Source organism: Pseudophryne corroboree, chromosome 3, assembly GCF_028390025.1.
Source record: "Pseudophryne corroboree isolate aPseCor3 chromosome 3, aPseCor3.hap2, whole genome shotgun sequence".
NCBI classification, from domain to species: domain Eukaryota; kingdom Metazoa; phylum Chordata; class Amphibia; order Anura; family Myobatrachidae; genus Pseudophryne; species Pseudophryne corroboree.
Genome location: NC_086446.1, coordinates 406,068,978 through 406,085,346, shown reverse-complemented (window position 1 = coordinate 406,085,346; position 16,369 = coordinate 406,068,978). Strand labels below are relative to the sequence as shown.

General features: G+C 46.6%; 1 long non-coding RNA gene across 1 annotated transcript in view; it reads left to right on the top strand.

Annotated features, from left to right (window-relative positions):
- The window catches only part of LOC135055751 (uncharacterized), a 30,806-nt gene extending 17,650 nt beyond the window's left edge, over positions 1 to 13,156 (top strand). The window contains exon 3 of the long non-coding RNA XR_010243799.1: positions 12,690 to 13,156. This is a non-coding gene — a long non-coding RNA (uncharacterized LOC135055751). The remainder of the gene's footprint in view (positions 1 to 12,689) is intronic.
- Positions 13,157 to 16,369: the final 3,213 nt, after the last annotated feature.

The following is a 16,369-nucleotide window of genomic DNA, read 5'->3' as shown; positions in this document are numbered from 1 at the left end:
TCACAAGTGGCATAGAAGATTAGGACACAGACACCCAGATTGCATAAAGGAAATGCAGAGGAGAGACCTAGCCAGGGATCTCAAAGCGTCAGACTGTTCGGAAATGATGAAGTGCCAATGCTGCATAAAAGCAAAAGCAACAAGGACGACAATTCCTAAGAAAAGTGAAAACAGAGCTTCCAGACCACTAGACCTGGTACATAGTGATGTATGTGGACCTATGAAAACGTGAACCGTAGGAGACAAAAGGTATATGCTGACATTCATTGACGACTACTCCAGGTTCACAGTCACTTATCTAATAAAAAGTAAAGATGAAGTCTTAGAAAAGCTGCAAGACTATGTGACCATGACCAGAAACAGGTTCAAGAGGAATATGCTAACTCTTCGCAGCGACAATGGAGGCGAGTTCACAGAACAGAAAATAGAACGGTACTTAAGAGGACTCGGTATTGAGCATCAGAAGACAGTACCAAATACACCAGAGCAAAACGGTGTATCTGAGAGGAAAAACAGATCACTAACAGAAATGATAAGGTGCATGCTTACAGATTCAGGACTACCTGATAAATATTGGGGTGAAGCAGCAGCAACAGCCACCTATCTTCAAAACAGACTACTTTCCAAAGCAGTAAGGAAGACACCATATGAGCTGTGGCACGGTAAGAAACCCAGCTTAAAGCACATTAGAGTTTTTGGATGCAGAGCCTTCGTCTACATTCCCGCTGAAAAACGAAGCAAGTTGCAGAACCGAGCAGAAGAGGGAGTTCTAGTCGGCTACAGCGAACATTCAAAAGGCTACAGAATCTTAAATCCAAGAACTGGAAAAATAGTTATAAGCAACAGTGTGACATTCATAGAAGAAACACGAGATGATGTCATAATTCCAGTAGACTCTTCTGAAGAAGAAAGCACTGAATCCAAAGAAACAGATGAAGTAGAGATCACTCAAGAAGTTGAAGTACAACACAAGACAAATACCAGCGACACTTGTGAGAGTACATCCGAGGGGGTGAGACGCTCTTCAAGAGAAAATAAGGGAAAAGCACCTGCACGTTTATCTTACAAAGCAAAAGCTATTAACATACAAGAACCTGCATCATGGGAAGAAATTGCGAATTTTTCTGAAAGAGAAGCACAGAAATGGTTAGGAGCCGCAAAAGAAGAAATGGAATCAATGGAAGACAATCAGACATGGACATTGACCAGACTACCAGTAGACAAAAAGGCCATAGGATGTAAGTGGACTTTTAAGGTCAAGTATGATTCTGAAGGAAAAATAGAAAGATACAAGGCAAGACTGGTTGCTAAAGGATATTCACAGAAATTTGGAGAAGATTATGATGAAACGTTTGCTCCAGTTGTGAAGCACACTACCATTAGAACCTTACTCCTAACAGCAGCCATAAAGGGTATGCAAGTGAAACATTTCGATGTAAAGACGGCTTTCCCACATGGTGAACTAAAGGAAGATATATACATGGAACAACCACCAGGCTTCGTGAATTCTCAGAACCCACATCATGTATGTAAACTTAACAAGAGTATATATGGTCTTAAACAAGCAGCAAGAGAATGGAATACAAAGATAAATGGAGTTCTGACAGAAAAAGGATTCATTAGAAGCAAAGCAGACCCATGTCTCTATACAAAATTGATAGAGGAAAGATGGTTCTATGTATTGATTTACGTGGACGATTTGCTAGTTTGTTTTGAACAAGAAGGGGACGAAATTGAATTGCTACAAGAACTAAACCGTCAGTTTGAAACAAAAGACCTCGGTCACATAACGCATTACTTGGGAATGCAAATCTCAAGAGAAGATGATGGAACATTCACACTAAGTCAGAAATACAAAATTCAGGAAACCATTGAGGAATTTGGTATACAAGATGCAAAGACAGCAAGCACTCCTATGGAGACAAGTTATGAAAAGGAACCAAATGATCAGAGCAACCTGTTACAGGATAACCATCTATACAGAAAAGCCATAGGAAAATTGCTATACATTGCAACCGTCACCAGACCAGATATCTCCACAGCAGTCGGGATTTTAAGCAGAAAAGTCTCTAAACCAACCAAGATGGATTGGAATGCAGTTAAGAGGGTAATTCGTTACTTGAAGGGAACGATTAACAAGAAGCTTAAGCTCTCAGCAAACACAAGTCACAAGTTAACAGGATATGTTGACGCAGATTGGGCTGGAGATACAAGTGACAGAAAATCCACAAATGGATATCTATTCTCTATCGGAGAAGGATTAATCAGCTGGACAAGCAAGAAGCAGTCTACCGTAGCACTATCTTCTACAGAAGCTGAATATATCGCAGCAGCTCACGCCAGTCAAGAAGTGGTATGGTTAATGCAACTACTATCAGACCTAGGAATGCCTCAAGAAGAACCTATCAAGATATATGAGGATAATCAAGGATGCCTTGCATTAGCGCAAACAGAAAGAGTGAACCCAAGAACCAAGCACATTGATGTCAAGCATCACTTCCTGAGGGATCTACAGGAACAAAGTCTTATAGAGTTGAACTATTGCCCAACAGAAGATATGACCGCTGATATCATGACTAAGCCTCTTACCAGAGAGAGACATTGGAGACTTACGTCAAAGATGGGTCTAACTGAAGAAACCCAGTCTGTTGAGAAGGGGTGTTGAAATATGTACAACAGACTATGGGTTTGTTTATATGCATGTAGTTACCGTACAGGGGCAGCAGATGGCGCTGTATACTTACAGAGGTGTATTGTTTTGTCTGCTGTATATGCATGTACTTGTTTGTTCTTCCTCCTCACGTGTGTGTTCTAGAAAAGTCTCTGAGGAAAGGAGGTGAGCTGAGCAGCTCATGTTACTGACATGTTTAAGTTAAGAAGCTGTTACTGAAACCTGTTGTTATATTGATCCTGGTACTCAGTACTATATAAAGAAGATATACATCTCAAGTCTCGTTCTGTCTGAATACAAGGTAACTCCTGAGGTGATCCTTTATCTATAAGACCTCCTGCTGCACACCTATGGTATCAATCCATCGCACTATGCCAACACAAACGTGCGTCGAAAAGGGGGCGTGACCAGCGAAAAGGGGTGTGGCTTCATGGGAGGGGCCCCGTTTTCGTCAGTGAGGGGGCATGCCCAGCGCTCTGTGAGCTGCTGGCATGCCTCCAGGGGCGGATTATGAGTCCGGGGGCCCAGGGCACTTGAGACAGGGGAGCCCTATCTCATTGCTGTGGGGCTGGGGGCGTGGCCTAATCGCGGGACGCGTGGCCACGCCCCCTAATGCAAATTCCGGGAATTTTTTTTTTATATGGAATTTTGGCCCCTCAGCTAGAGCTAAATCCAGAGGTGGTGGTCGCTCCCCCTACACACCCGCACAGGCAGAAGAAAGCAGGGAGACTGCTGCCTCCCTGCAACACCACAGACCTGCCAACACGCAGCAGCGTGTGCTGACTGTAGCACAATGCTGCCGCTGTTGCTGGCAGGACGGGGGAGCTTCTGAGCTGGGACAGAGCTACTCCATCCGGGGGGCCCCCTAAAACTGTGGGGCCCACGGTACGTATCCCCTGCCCCCCTCCCCCCTTAATCTAGCTCTGCTGCCGGAACCCCGGGACAGTTGGGAGGTATGGGGGTGTGTGAGGGGGTATGCCGTACAGACAGACGGGCACCGGCTCACTGTGTGCTTGACCCCCCACATCAGCATACTCAGCAGGGTCTCTCTGGCGCGGAGGAGTGTCACTTTCTTGCACACTCCATGCTTCTTAGCTGCAGTTTTGTGGGGCACCTGCCGCTGTGCAGGTTCCGTACTGCCTCTGTTATTTCCAGCCCCGGCAACCCCACCGCTAGCTGCAGCACTGCCGCCCGCAGTGAAGTGCGGCCGGCTCCTTCACACACTTTAGCCAGCAGGTAGCGCTGCAGAAGTCCAAGTTGCTTGCAGGCTCCAACCCCCTCCTCCCTCCAGCCGCAGCGTCTCCTGGGAGCTAACCAGTCACTCCCAGTCTCCCCTTACCACAGTGCCCAGCAGCCGCGAGGTCCGCGCCGCGTGCATGCTATGACCCCCTCCTCCCTCCAGTCGCAGCGTCTCCTGGGGGCTAACCAGTCACTCCCAGTCTCCCCTTACCACAGTGCCCGACAGCTGCGCAAGGTCTGCGGTGTGTGACTGAGGAGGGGGGGAGGGATGCTGACGGGCAGAGGAAGCAGGACTGAGAAAGTCAGTCATGCCAAGTCTCCACCAGCAGCAGATCCCAACAGGTTGGAGCATACTTGCCGACGTTCTGGCTGCTCTCTGCGGGAGAGAGCAGCCAGGTCGGCTCAGCAGGGGGGCAGGGGAGGGCTGTGACATGGGGAGAAGGTGGACCGGAGGCGGGACGGGGGTGGAGCAGGGGCGGGATGGGGTGGAGTTACCGTGGCACATCCTTTAAGCCACGCCCCCCGCTCTGTAATGCCGTGATCCCCGGCATTACACTGCAGGGGGCGTGGCTATGATGACGCGATTCAGCAAGAATCGCGTCATCAACTGCCCGGACCGCCCACTTTACACACTAAGTGGGCGGACGGACAGGGGGACCCCTGATTCCGGGAGACTTGCCTGTTCTTCCGGGGGGCCGGGAGGGTCACCCGATTTTCGGGAGCCTCCCGGCCATTCCGGGAGAGTAGGCAAGTATGGGTTGGAGTGGAACAGCAGCAGCCAGCAGTAGTGACTCCGGTAAGACACATCTGTCTGTCACCACTGTTTTGTCCCTAATACCAATCTCTCCCGTGCCCTGTGTTCTGTCATGTCCCTGTCACCCCTGGCCTTGCCCTGTCACCCTTATCCTGGCCCTTTCACCCTTATGCTGGCCCTGTTACCCCTATCCTGGCCCTGTCACCCCTGTGCTTGCCCTGTCAACCCTATACTGGCACTGTCACATCTGTCCTGGTCCTGCCGCCCCTACCCTGGCCCTGTCACCCCTATCCTGTCCCTGTCATTTCTGTCATAGCCCCGTCGCCCCTGTCCTGGCCCCGTCACCCCTGTCCTGGCCCCGTCACCCCTGTTCTGGCCCCGTCACCCCTGTTCTGACCCCGTCACCCCTGTCCTGGCCCCGTCACCCCTGTTCTGACCCTGTCACTTCTGTCCTGGCCCTGTTACTGCATGCCCTCCAACTACCTTTTTGGCAGGTACAGTACCCGCAGCGCCTCCAGACCCCTCCTCAATGCACCACACCTCCGCACCTTCCCCTCCACCACATGCGGCACTCCACCCCTCCTCCACACGCTGTGCCTCCAGACCCCCTACACCACCCGTGGCTCCCATTCCTCTGCCCCTCCACCACCCACAGCACCGCCAGACCACCTCCACCATCCACCCCCCATATATGTCTCCCCCCACACTTGCCCCCCTCCACCCGCAGCATCTGCAGACACCCTCCTCCATCTGCGGTCCCCCCCCCTCACATACCCCTCCCCCACCTATCGCACCTGCTCCTCCACCACCTGCAGCGCCTCCGGACCCCCTTCAGCATCCGCCGCACCACCCGTACCTGCCCCTCCCCTACCCACGGCGCCTCCGGACCCCCTACCCCACCCCTGGCACCCCTGCCCCTTCCCATCCCACAGCACCTACGGAACCCTTCACCCATCCGCAACATCCACGCACCTGCCCCTGTCCCACCCATGGCACCCCTGCCACTCCCCAACCTACAGTGCCTCCGGACCCCTCCCCCCTCTGCAGCCCCCACTCCTCTGCCCCTCCACCACCCGCAGCACCTCCCGACCCTTCCCCATCCGGGGCCCCCCCCCGATTCCGCCCCCTCCACCCGCAGCATCTACAGACACCCTCCCCCATCCGCAGTCCCCCCCGCACCTGCTACATTCTGTACATCGTGCCCTGCAGGTGCTGTTCACGCCGTCGCAAGGGGCTGCGCCTCCTTCACCATCGCACGCCCTTTCATTGTGCAATATTTAACCACTAACAAAGGAATGCAAGTAATACTCCATATAACACAAATATTGAACCCCAGAAAAGCATGCAAGGGTTAAGGGGGCATAGCCCCTTGCGACGGTGTGAAGAGCGCCCGTAGGGCGCGATGAAGCACCTAGTATATAATAAACACATTGTTGCACTCCTACAAATAACTATATATATATATATATAAAAAAGAGCTTAATGAGGAGTGTGTTTTTAGATACAATTTATATTGCTGTGTATATGATATATAATTTATTTTATATGTTGTTGTTTTTTGGGGGGGATAATAAACACTGTTAAGGCCCATACACACTAGAAGACTTGAACAATGTGAAAGATGAACAATGTGGAAGAGGAGCAATTTCCCTTGAGCTCCCTGACAAACGAGATAGAGTGTACACACTGGGGTATATTTACTAAGGTCCCGATTTTGACCGAGATGGTGTTTTTTCTTCAAAGTGTCATCTCGGGAATTTACTAAACTCAAATCACGGCAGTGATGAGGGCATTCGTATTTTTTTGGAAGTCCAAGGGAAAAAATATGATTGAATACACCTTCGGTCAAACGCGGCTGTTTAGGTATGGTTCACGGTCATTTACTAACCATTCGTATTTGTAATCTGTACCGTGAAAATGCATTTGCGGACGTGAAAAAATACAAATCGTAAAAAAGTCCTAAAAAAAAGTAGACCTGCTTTTGATAAGCGTGTTTACATGTGTATTCAATTATCCATTAGTCACACCTGATTTTTTGGCCCATTAAAAGGGTCCCAAGCACATTTTGACCAGCTCTCACTCTGAAATGGCTGCTGCCGTGTGTAGTACAGATTTATTGTTTGTTGGGGGATACCTGAGACTGCTCCATGAGGCGACAATAAATCAGGGCCAGGTAAGTCAACATGGTCAGCAGGTTGTACAGGTGCCGCGGAGGCTGCGCAGGCCTCGTTTTTTTAGGGGTCGTTTAAACTTAAACGCATTGTCCGATGATAGGGTCATACAGATGTTTCAGCAAAATAGAAGCAACATTTTCCGTCTGTATGACCTTGTCAAACTGTCTCGCTCTGTCTCAGGCCTGCACAAACTCCTGGCTGTGTTGCACTTTATGGCTACTGGGAGCTTCCAGGCTGTGACAGGCGATGTAATTGGTATCTCCCAGCCCACCTTTTCAAAATATTGAAATCAGGTGAGTTGAAACATACATACACGTCTAAGTGTTGCTTCTGTTATGTGTTATAACACAGTATTGTATGGATTACAGATCATGACACTCAGAGCCGGCCCTAACCAATATGATGCCCTAGGCAAGATTTTGTCTGGTGCCCCCTAGCACCACCTCTAGTTCTGCAAGAGATGCCTGGCATGAGTCAGCTGGCAGCTCTGCTAACGTCGGGTGCCTTTTGTTTATGAAAATGCATCTTATTTGCATCACTATGTGGCTAGGATGCACAAGCAGCTTCTGCTGATTAAAATGATATGCAGCATGCCTATATTCTGTGCGCGGCTGCGGCTGTATCTGCATACGAAATGCTACACACAGAATATAGGCATGCCGCATATCATTTTAATCAGCAGAAGCTGCTGGTGCCCCTAAGCATACCAAATGCCCTAGGCAATTGCCTAGTTTGCCTATGCCTAAGGCCGGCTCTGATGACACTCACCTTATATTTTGTAATGTCCACTCAGGTTTTGGATGTGTTGGAACCCCACATAGATGCCTCTATCTGCTTCCCTACCCAGGAGTCGCAGTGGCATGCAGTCAGGGTAGCTTTCTATGAGCTTGCTGGCATGCCCAATGTGCTGGGTGCCATAGATTGCACACACGTTGAGCTGAGACCACCTAGGGATAGACAATATGTTTTCACAAATAGACATTTTCGCCAATCCACTAATGTCCAGGTGGTTTGTGATGCAAATCTCAAAATTATGAGTGTGGTTGCAGGTTACCCTGGCGGCTGCCATGACTCCTTCATCCTCAGTCAGTCATCACTGTTCGATAAGTTTTTTCCCCCCAATAAATGTTTATTGAATTATAAAGTAGTAACAGGTTATTCAAGACAGCATACATCTTTCAACTGATAATACAGTAAAAACACAATCAGCTAGGTATGGGCTAAGCCAGTTAACACAGTTATCGTGGTCAGTAGTACATAAATTTCGTGATCAAGTCAGTACCTCTAATTCAAGGCCAAAGCCAACCTCTTCTAGAATAAAGCTGTCCTGACATAACATTTCTTAACACTAAAAGAAATAAAGAAGAAAGGAGAGAAAAGAGTACAGGGTGGAAAAGTAAAGATTCATGAAGAGAGGGGGCGGGGCGGGGGGGGGGGGGGGGGGGGGGGGGGGGGGGGGGGGGGGGGCGACGGTGTGGATCTGTCCAGTTCAGTCCGGTCAGGGAGCTGAAGTAATAAGATCTGTCCCAGTTGACAATAGTAGAGTGCGACGTGCAGGGCTCAAGTTAGGACATCAGTGACAGGTAAGCATGTGAGGATTTAAATTCCAACCAAGGGGACCAAGTGGTCGTGAATCTTCGGTGTGTCTCCGGTGTCACCCGCAAGTCCTCCATAGTCATGTACCAATCTACTCTAGCAACCCATTCCCTCATATTAGGAGGTTCAGTAGATCGCCAGTGAACTGGAATGACCGCTTTGGCTGCGCTATTAAGAAACTTTAGTAGGGAGTTTTTATATGTCGACAGGGGCCATGTAACATAATTGAGAAGCCAGAAGGCTGGCTCCGAAGGGACCTCCAAGTCCACTATCAGTTTTGAGGTTGCAATTACGTTATTCCAAAAGGGTCGAAGTTTAGAGCAATCCCACCAGATATGCATCGGGGAACCTGTTTGAGTATTGCATCTCCAACATTTGTCTGATACATTGGGGAACATTTTTGCCAGTGTTTCGGGACATCTGTACCACCGAGACAGTACTTTGAAATGTGTTTCAAGGACTGAATAACTGGAGGAACTTACAAAGGTGACCTGAAAACTCTTCTCCCAGTCCTCTTCTGACAGATCTATCTGTATATCGGGGGCCCAGTCCCTGGCATATTTAGGGAGATCGGGGAATTTGTTCACTATCAAAAATCTATAACATTTTGAAAGGAAATGTTGTGGACGAGAGGGTTCTGAACATAAATTCTCGAAAACCGTCATCGGTCTAGTCAAGCCTGGGCGGACATTACTCCCCAGAACAAAGTGTTTCAATTGAAGGTATTTCCATATCTCCGAAGGTGAGAGATTCCACTTCGATTGCATCGAGGGGAAGGGGATCATCTCTCCATGTTCCACCAGCTGGCTAACACGCACCACCCCCTCCCGTCTCCATGAGTCAAATCCCCGGCCTGAAATCGCCGGCGGGAAGTCTGGGTTGTGAAACAATGGGGTCAGGGGAGAGTATTTAGAAGAAATATATGGAAGAGTCCTAAGTCTGCCCCAACGTGAGAGTGTAGGTCCAATAGTAGGGTGATCTATGTGTGGTATCTTAGAGCACCAAGGGTAGTAGGCAATGGGGGCGGGCAGCACTGCCTCCTCAATATGGACCCACTGCTTTGTGTCACGTGGGCGTGACCATTCCAAGATTCTGTGGAGAACAATGGCCTCATAGTACAGTGAGAAATGCGGTAGCTGAAGACCGCCCTTATGTTTAGGACGGAAAAGGATGGCATGCTGGAAGCGGGGTCGTTTGCCCCCCCACACAAAGTCCCTAACTAGATTATGCAGGTCTCTGAACCAAGTTCCAGGAATGGAAACCGGGAGCGCCTGGAGGAGATAGAGGACTCTCGGCAAGACATTCATTTTAATAGCACTGAGCCTCCCCAGCCAGGATAACCGCCTGTTGCCCCAGTCCCGGAACTCGGAGCAAAGTGAGTCAAGCAATTTTTTGAAGTTTACCTCAAAAAGGCGTGATAAGTCCCTATGTAGAGTAATCCCCAGATATTTAAAGCTAGAGGGATGCCAGTGGAAGAGGAAGGATTGTTTGAGGCCGTCAAGGGCTTGGGAGGGCTTTGATACAGTCACTGCCACTGACTTAGAAAGATTAATCTTAAAGTTGGACAGGGAGCCGTATCTGTCTAGTTCAGACATCAGGTTGGGGACAGAAACCACTGGGTTCGATATGATAGTTAGCAGGTCGTCCGCGAACAGTGCAAGTTTGTACTCTCTGCCCCCCACCGTGAGTCCCGAAATGTCTGGATTAAGCCTAATGGAACTTGCCAAGGCCTCCATGCAGAGGACGAAGATGAGGGGCGAGAGGGGGCATCCCTGTCTAGTGCCGTTTCGAATCAGAAGTGGGTGGGACAGGTCTCCGTTAATTTTGATCCTTGCAGTTGGAAAATTATATAGTGCCAACTGTTCGATAAGTTTGAGGACGGACAAATGCCTGATGGCTGGCTGCTGGGTATGTTCCAAGTGTGTTGTGTGTATGTGTGGTAACTTCAAACTCCTGATTTTTGTATGTGTTTTACCATAATCCACATGTCCTAATGTTGGCTATATCTGTATTTCAGGTGATGGTGGTTATGGCTGCTACTCTTGGCTCCTTACTCCATTGTCCCAACCTGATTCTCCTGCTGAACACAATTATAATAATGCACATAAGTCTACGCGGAATGTGATAGAAAGATGTTTTGGGGTGCTGAAATCTAGGTTTCGGTGTCTGGATAAGTCTGCTGGGCTTTTGTTGTATAGTCCCTCAAAGGTGACTAGGATTGTATTCTGCTGCTGTTTTCTTCATAATCTGTGTTTGAGTCAACATCTGCCACATGTTGGTGATGAAGAAAACAGCCAGCAAGTAGGTGATTTAGAAACATCTGGTGACAGTGTGAGTACAGATGTAGGGAGGCAGGTAAGGCAAGAAGTGATTCTGCGTTATTTTAACGGTAAGTATTATTTAGTTATAAATAACCTTGCCTAACCACTTTTTAAAAATGTATTGTAGGTGTGAATGTTGTTTGTGTTGCGTTAGTGTTTGTTAATTATACTGTTCTTTACAGTTATACTTTTATTTGAATAACTTACACTGTCACTCATTAGCACATTAAACCATACACATATAGCGTGTTTAAAAATGTTTTGCTTGGACACAGGCATTTTTGGTGTAACAATTCCAAAAACTTTATTTTTTAACAACCATTTCATGCATCCTTCATTTTTTTTTTTTGTGTGTGCTGGGTGCAGAGGATTGACCTGGTTCGTTGGTCCGTGTTCTGCTGGAGCGTCTTACAGGGGAGGTAACTGGGGTCTGGCTTGGTGTTGTAGTTCCGGAGCTTGAGCTGATTTGTTGGGATGCCAACACATTAATGCTTTGGCTGAGGTTGTGTATGCTTGCAGTCAGTTGGGTATTTGTGGCAGTGTTGCTGGCAATAATTCTGGAGAGGTTTTCGTTCACCAGTTGGTTGTGTTGTATTATTTGTATGAGGGCTTGTTGCTGCCGCTGTTGTTCATCCATGATTCTGACTAAATTGGCTAACATTTGACTGTTGTCTGCCCTCATCTGCTCCATTGAATTGGCAATTCTGCCAACCTGAACTATCAGTCTGCCTGAGTTCCGACTGAGGCGAGGAAGATGATGGGGCAGACTGGCAAGGTATTGGGTGTGGGTGTTCAGGCAGGCATAGTGTTGTGCCTGTTGTGTGGCCCAACTGCTCCAAAACTCAGGGACCATTTGTTGCTGGGGTGGTGTTGGCCTTAATTGGGGGCTATGGGATGTTTGGGGTGTTTGTGTTATGTCCTGCTGCGTGGTTGGCTGGGTAGGATCGATGGGCTGCAGGTGTAGTGTGTAGGTAGGCTGCTGGTCACTTTCCTGCTGTGCGTCCTCGTCCATGATGGGTGGCTCTGTATGGGGTTGATAACAGCCACTATTTTGTTTGTAAAATATTTATTTGCTTGATGTAAACATGACTTACTTAATAATATTCATGTTGAAAATGAAACCGAGATTGTGGCCTAAAATTACCTAGGACTCTTACCTTTTTTAACACATATGTGGCTTCTAACTTTCCATACTCAATGGAAAAATGAATTAGGGAATTGTCGGACTCTGTGCCATAATGAATGTGCAAACACGAAGAACTTTCGCCATTTTAAATTAATGCATTTACAGATTGTGTATGACCCTTCCTTTTGTAAAACACACACAATACATTAAATGTGTTTTGGAACACACTCACAAATTGATCAAGGCAGTCAGTGTTGTGTGGGCAAATTACACCAAAGAAATAAAGCACACATTTCTCAGAAAAAAAACATGTAAATGTCTTAAGGTGGCCTATGTTTAGAAATGGTGATGTTGTCCATGGCAAACAATTGGATTCTAGATTACATTTATGTTGCTGTTTATTGTTTAATTTTTTGGAATATTACATGGTTGCTATGGGCAACATCACATCTGAAAATGTTACTGCAAAAATGTCAAAAAAAAAACATGTGCTTGTTGTTTGTGATTATTGGCTGGAATAAGAATTAACACAAATAAATTAATTATGCCAGTACACAAACAGTGGTGCAGATGAATTAACCAGGAGAAGACCTAAGGATTTGAAAAACCAGTGATATGTGCAAGGTGATAAAGGCACAAGCCAAACAGGGACGTTCAGGTTTTTTACTGTTAGGATCTGTTTTACTTCTGCCTTGATCACCTTGCACATATCAGTGGTTTATCAATTCATTATGCCTTATCCAGGTTAATTCATCGACCACACTGTTTTAAATTTTTGTTACAATTAACTTTTATGTTTACTCACCAGACAGCTGAGGTGATTGTGGATCCTCGCTTTGTGGACTCGCCAAAATTGCTTGTGGTGGCAGGGACAACACTGCGGAGATGCGCCGTTGGGGTGGTGATGATGGAGCAGCAGATTCAGCCTCAAGACGACGTCTCTTGGTTGGCCTCCTAGGCACAGTCACCGAGCCCTGTGATGGGCGCCTTAGTGGAGGGGGGTTTGCAGAAGAAGAACCTATGTGATAAGATAAACATTAACATTTTGTGCTTCTATGTGTTTGCTGAATATGTGAATACAGTGAATTCTTACCTGCATTCCCACCATCTGCATCACTTGGCAGTGTTGGCTGTGGACTGGCTGTGCTGCTTCTCTGGCGTACTGTAAAAATATGAAGAATTACCTTATGGACATACTTTTATTTAACAATGTTTTCTGTAAATCCTTCTTGTGATGTAAACATCTGGAACCTGATGATAATAAGTAAACTAAACGATGCTTAAGATTTTCTGGCTGACTTCATTGGGTGTGTATACTTTAAATAAGATTAAAATTCTCAAATTAATCCATACACAAAGCCAAATAATGCACAATATTCTAATGTTTAAAAATCAAATCACATAGCTTGACACAACCACAATATTGCACGCTAAGGTACCAATTTTCATTCTACAAATACAACACTAGGCTCAAATATCTGCTCAAAAATGTATAGAATAATTACAAAAAAACAAGAACAACAAAACAAAACCACAAAGGACAACCCACAACAACACACAATAAACAAAAATCCAAAGAAATCTATTTGTTTTCAAAATATGCTAACAACATATTCAACACACTTCTTTTAAATACACCTAGAAAGATTTAGTACTGATATCAAATGGAAGGAAAAGGGCAAGGCAACCAGATTACAAAACAAAAAAAAAATATATATTGATATTAACACTACATCAGTCATGGACAACATGGGGCTCTCAAGATGTAGTAAAACTACACATACCAGCATGCACTGCAACAGATGTAGCATTCACTAATAACAAAACTGAGGCAATGCATGATGGGACTTGTAGTTTACCAACACCAGTAGAGCCACAGGTTGGCCAGGCCTGCACGACATCACCAACACATTGTAACAATTAACAAACTGACAATCACAATTAGCTTGAAGAAATTACAAACAACAAAGGACAACACACAGATGTTTACACTTTTAAAATCATAAAAACAACTCCCCATCCTGCCTTGGCCGGTCAGAATCCCGGACATGAGTCGCACCAACCACTTCTGGCGGAATAAGTGAACGCACAGGCTCCTCCCAATCGCGGTAAGATGCACGGAAGGGGTGTCCACCCCCGGTTTGGCGGGCTGATTTGGCCTCCTTGACCATCTTTGCCTTGACACAGCGCTTTATGTCATAAAAGCGCTTGCGACACGTGTCCTCGGTCCGCCTCACCACACCCTCACTATTCACAGCCGCAATGACCTTCCCCCACAGAACAGACTTCCTACGTGTGGACACCTTGGCAGCATCATGGCCAAACAACTGCCGATGATGCCTCATCAGCTCCCGCACCAAAGCCATATTTTCTGAATAGCTGAATTTCACATTGCGGCCAGTCTTTGTAGTGGTGCGTGGCTGCGGAGCCACAACACCATCACTATCACTGGAGGCCGCAGCAGCAGCCACCCCCTCCTCCTCACTAACCTCCTCCACCTCACTCACCTCCTCCCTCTCACTAACCTCCTCCACCTCACTCACCTCCTCCCTCTCACTCACCTCCTCCACCTCACTCACCTCCTCCCTCTCACTCACCTCCTCCCTCTCACTCACCTCCTCCACTACACTGACCTCTGACTAGGACATAATCCGGACAAACTACAAATAACACTGGGAAAAAAAAAACAGAAAACACACTCCTCCACTACCACTACACACCACACACACACACACACACACACACACACACACACACACACACTCACTCACTCACTCACTCACTCACTCACTCACAAACAATGACAATAGACTAGAAAAAAAAAACAAGGACAAAAAAATAGACAAACTTTTAAATAACTACACAACAAGTATGACAAGACTACTTACACACACAGTACAGCACTCAACAATCGCAAAAATCACCAACAAATCCTCCACAAAACTCACCAACTCCTAACACACCTTCCTCTCACCTCTCCACTAGCTAAACCCACGAGGTGCGGACGGTTTGGGGCGTTTTTATAGTAATGTGCACAGACACTCCTCCATCACGAATCAAACCAATCACGGACGAGTGACAAAAACGAAACTTAGTAAAAAAACGCGGCCGGGAACGGAGAAACACTGCCGTGACTAAAATGTGATGCAGTCGTAAAAAAAACACATAACACGGCCGCAAAACCACTAAATCGGCCGCATTCTACCTTTAAAAACTACGAATGACATCGACATGGGTAAATACGAAAAAGAAAAATACGACAACTTAGTAAATTAGTCGTAAGTAATTCAAAAAGTTGCAACATTACATTTTCGATGTCATTCGTGTTAGATCTTTAACCTCATTCTGAAAAATACGAATTTTAGTAAATATACCCCACTACTGAGTTTTAATACAAATGATCTGAACGACGATTGATCTGCTCTGCTGGGATTGAGGGGATTGAGTTGCATGCATGGACGACTGACAACCTGCTTCCAACACCTACGGGTGCGCGCATCGTTGATCGTTTGCAGTGTACACAATAAAACGATTTGAACGATCTGAATGATTTTATCATTCACAACAGTCGTTATTGCTCATAACTTTGGAAAATATCTTCTAGCGTGTATGGGCCTTTTCTTTAAAGAAAACAAATTATTAATATAATTAATACAAGCCTCCTGTTCATTAATAGAGATTAGAAGCATATTAATTATAGCTATATTATATATTAAGAGAACATCAAGTGCAGTAATTACTGTGGTTTGGTTTTGTGCATTTTTACTATTTTGGTCACAAAAATGCGCACACAAAAGCATAATATATGCCTGAGATATGAAGAAAGTGCCTGTCAGTGCCAGTGTTGTATTCGCAAACATCCAATCACAAGCGGCTTGTTAGTGATGGTGATGGTTATCATGTGGGCATGTGCAGGGCGATTTCACATAAGGGGGATCATTCAGACCCTGCCTCTAATGCGTTCCGCAGTGCAGTGTGCTGGTGTAGGCAAAACTGCACATATGCAGCGGCCACATTGCAGCTGCGCGGACATACACTATACGCTTTCCTCTCCTTTCAGAATCTCTAACCTTATCTCCCTTTACACTGTCACCTGTCCGCTTCGCTCTGCTAATGCACGCCGCCTCTCCTGATGACTGATTACTTCCTTCCACTCCTACCTTCAAGATTTCTCACATGCTGCTCCCTTTCTCTGGAATTCCCTACCTCTCCCCCTCAGACTCTCCACCTCTCTACAAAACGTCAAACAGGCTCTCAAGACCCACTTCTTCACCAAACCCAGCCAAATCTCATCCTAACCGTCTGTTCCATGCTCACTGTCTACCCCATCTGTGCCACCCCTGTCTGTCTGCCCCTCCCCTTTAGAATGTAAGCTCTCACAAGCACGGCCCTCAACCCTCATGTGCTTATCCTTCTCTTACTTAAACATCCTCATCGGCACCTAATCCCATGTTTTTTTTGCCACTCTGATTACTTATGTCAGTGTTA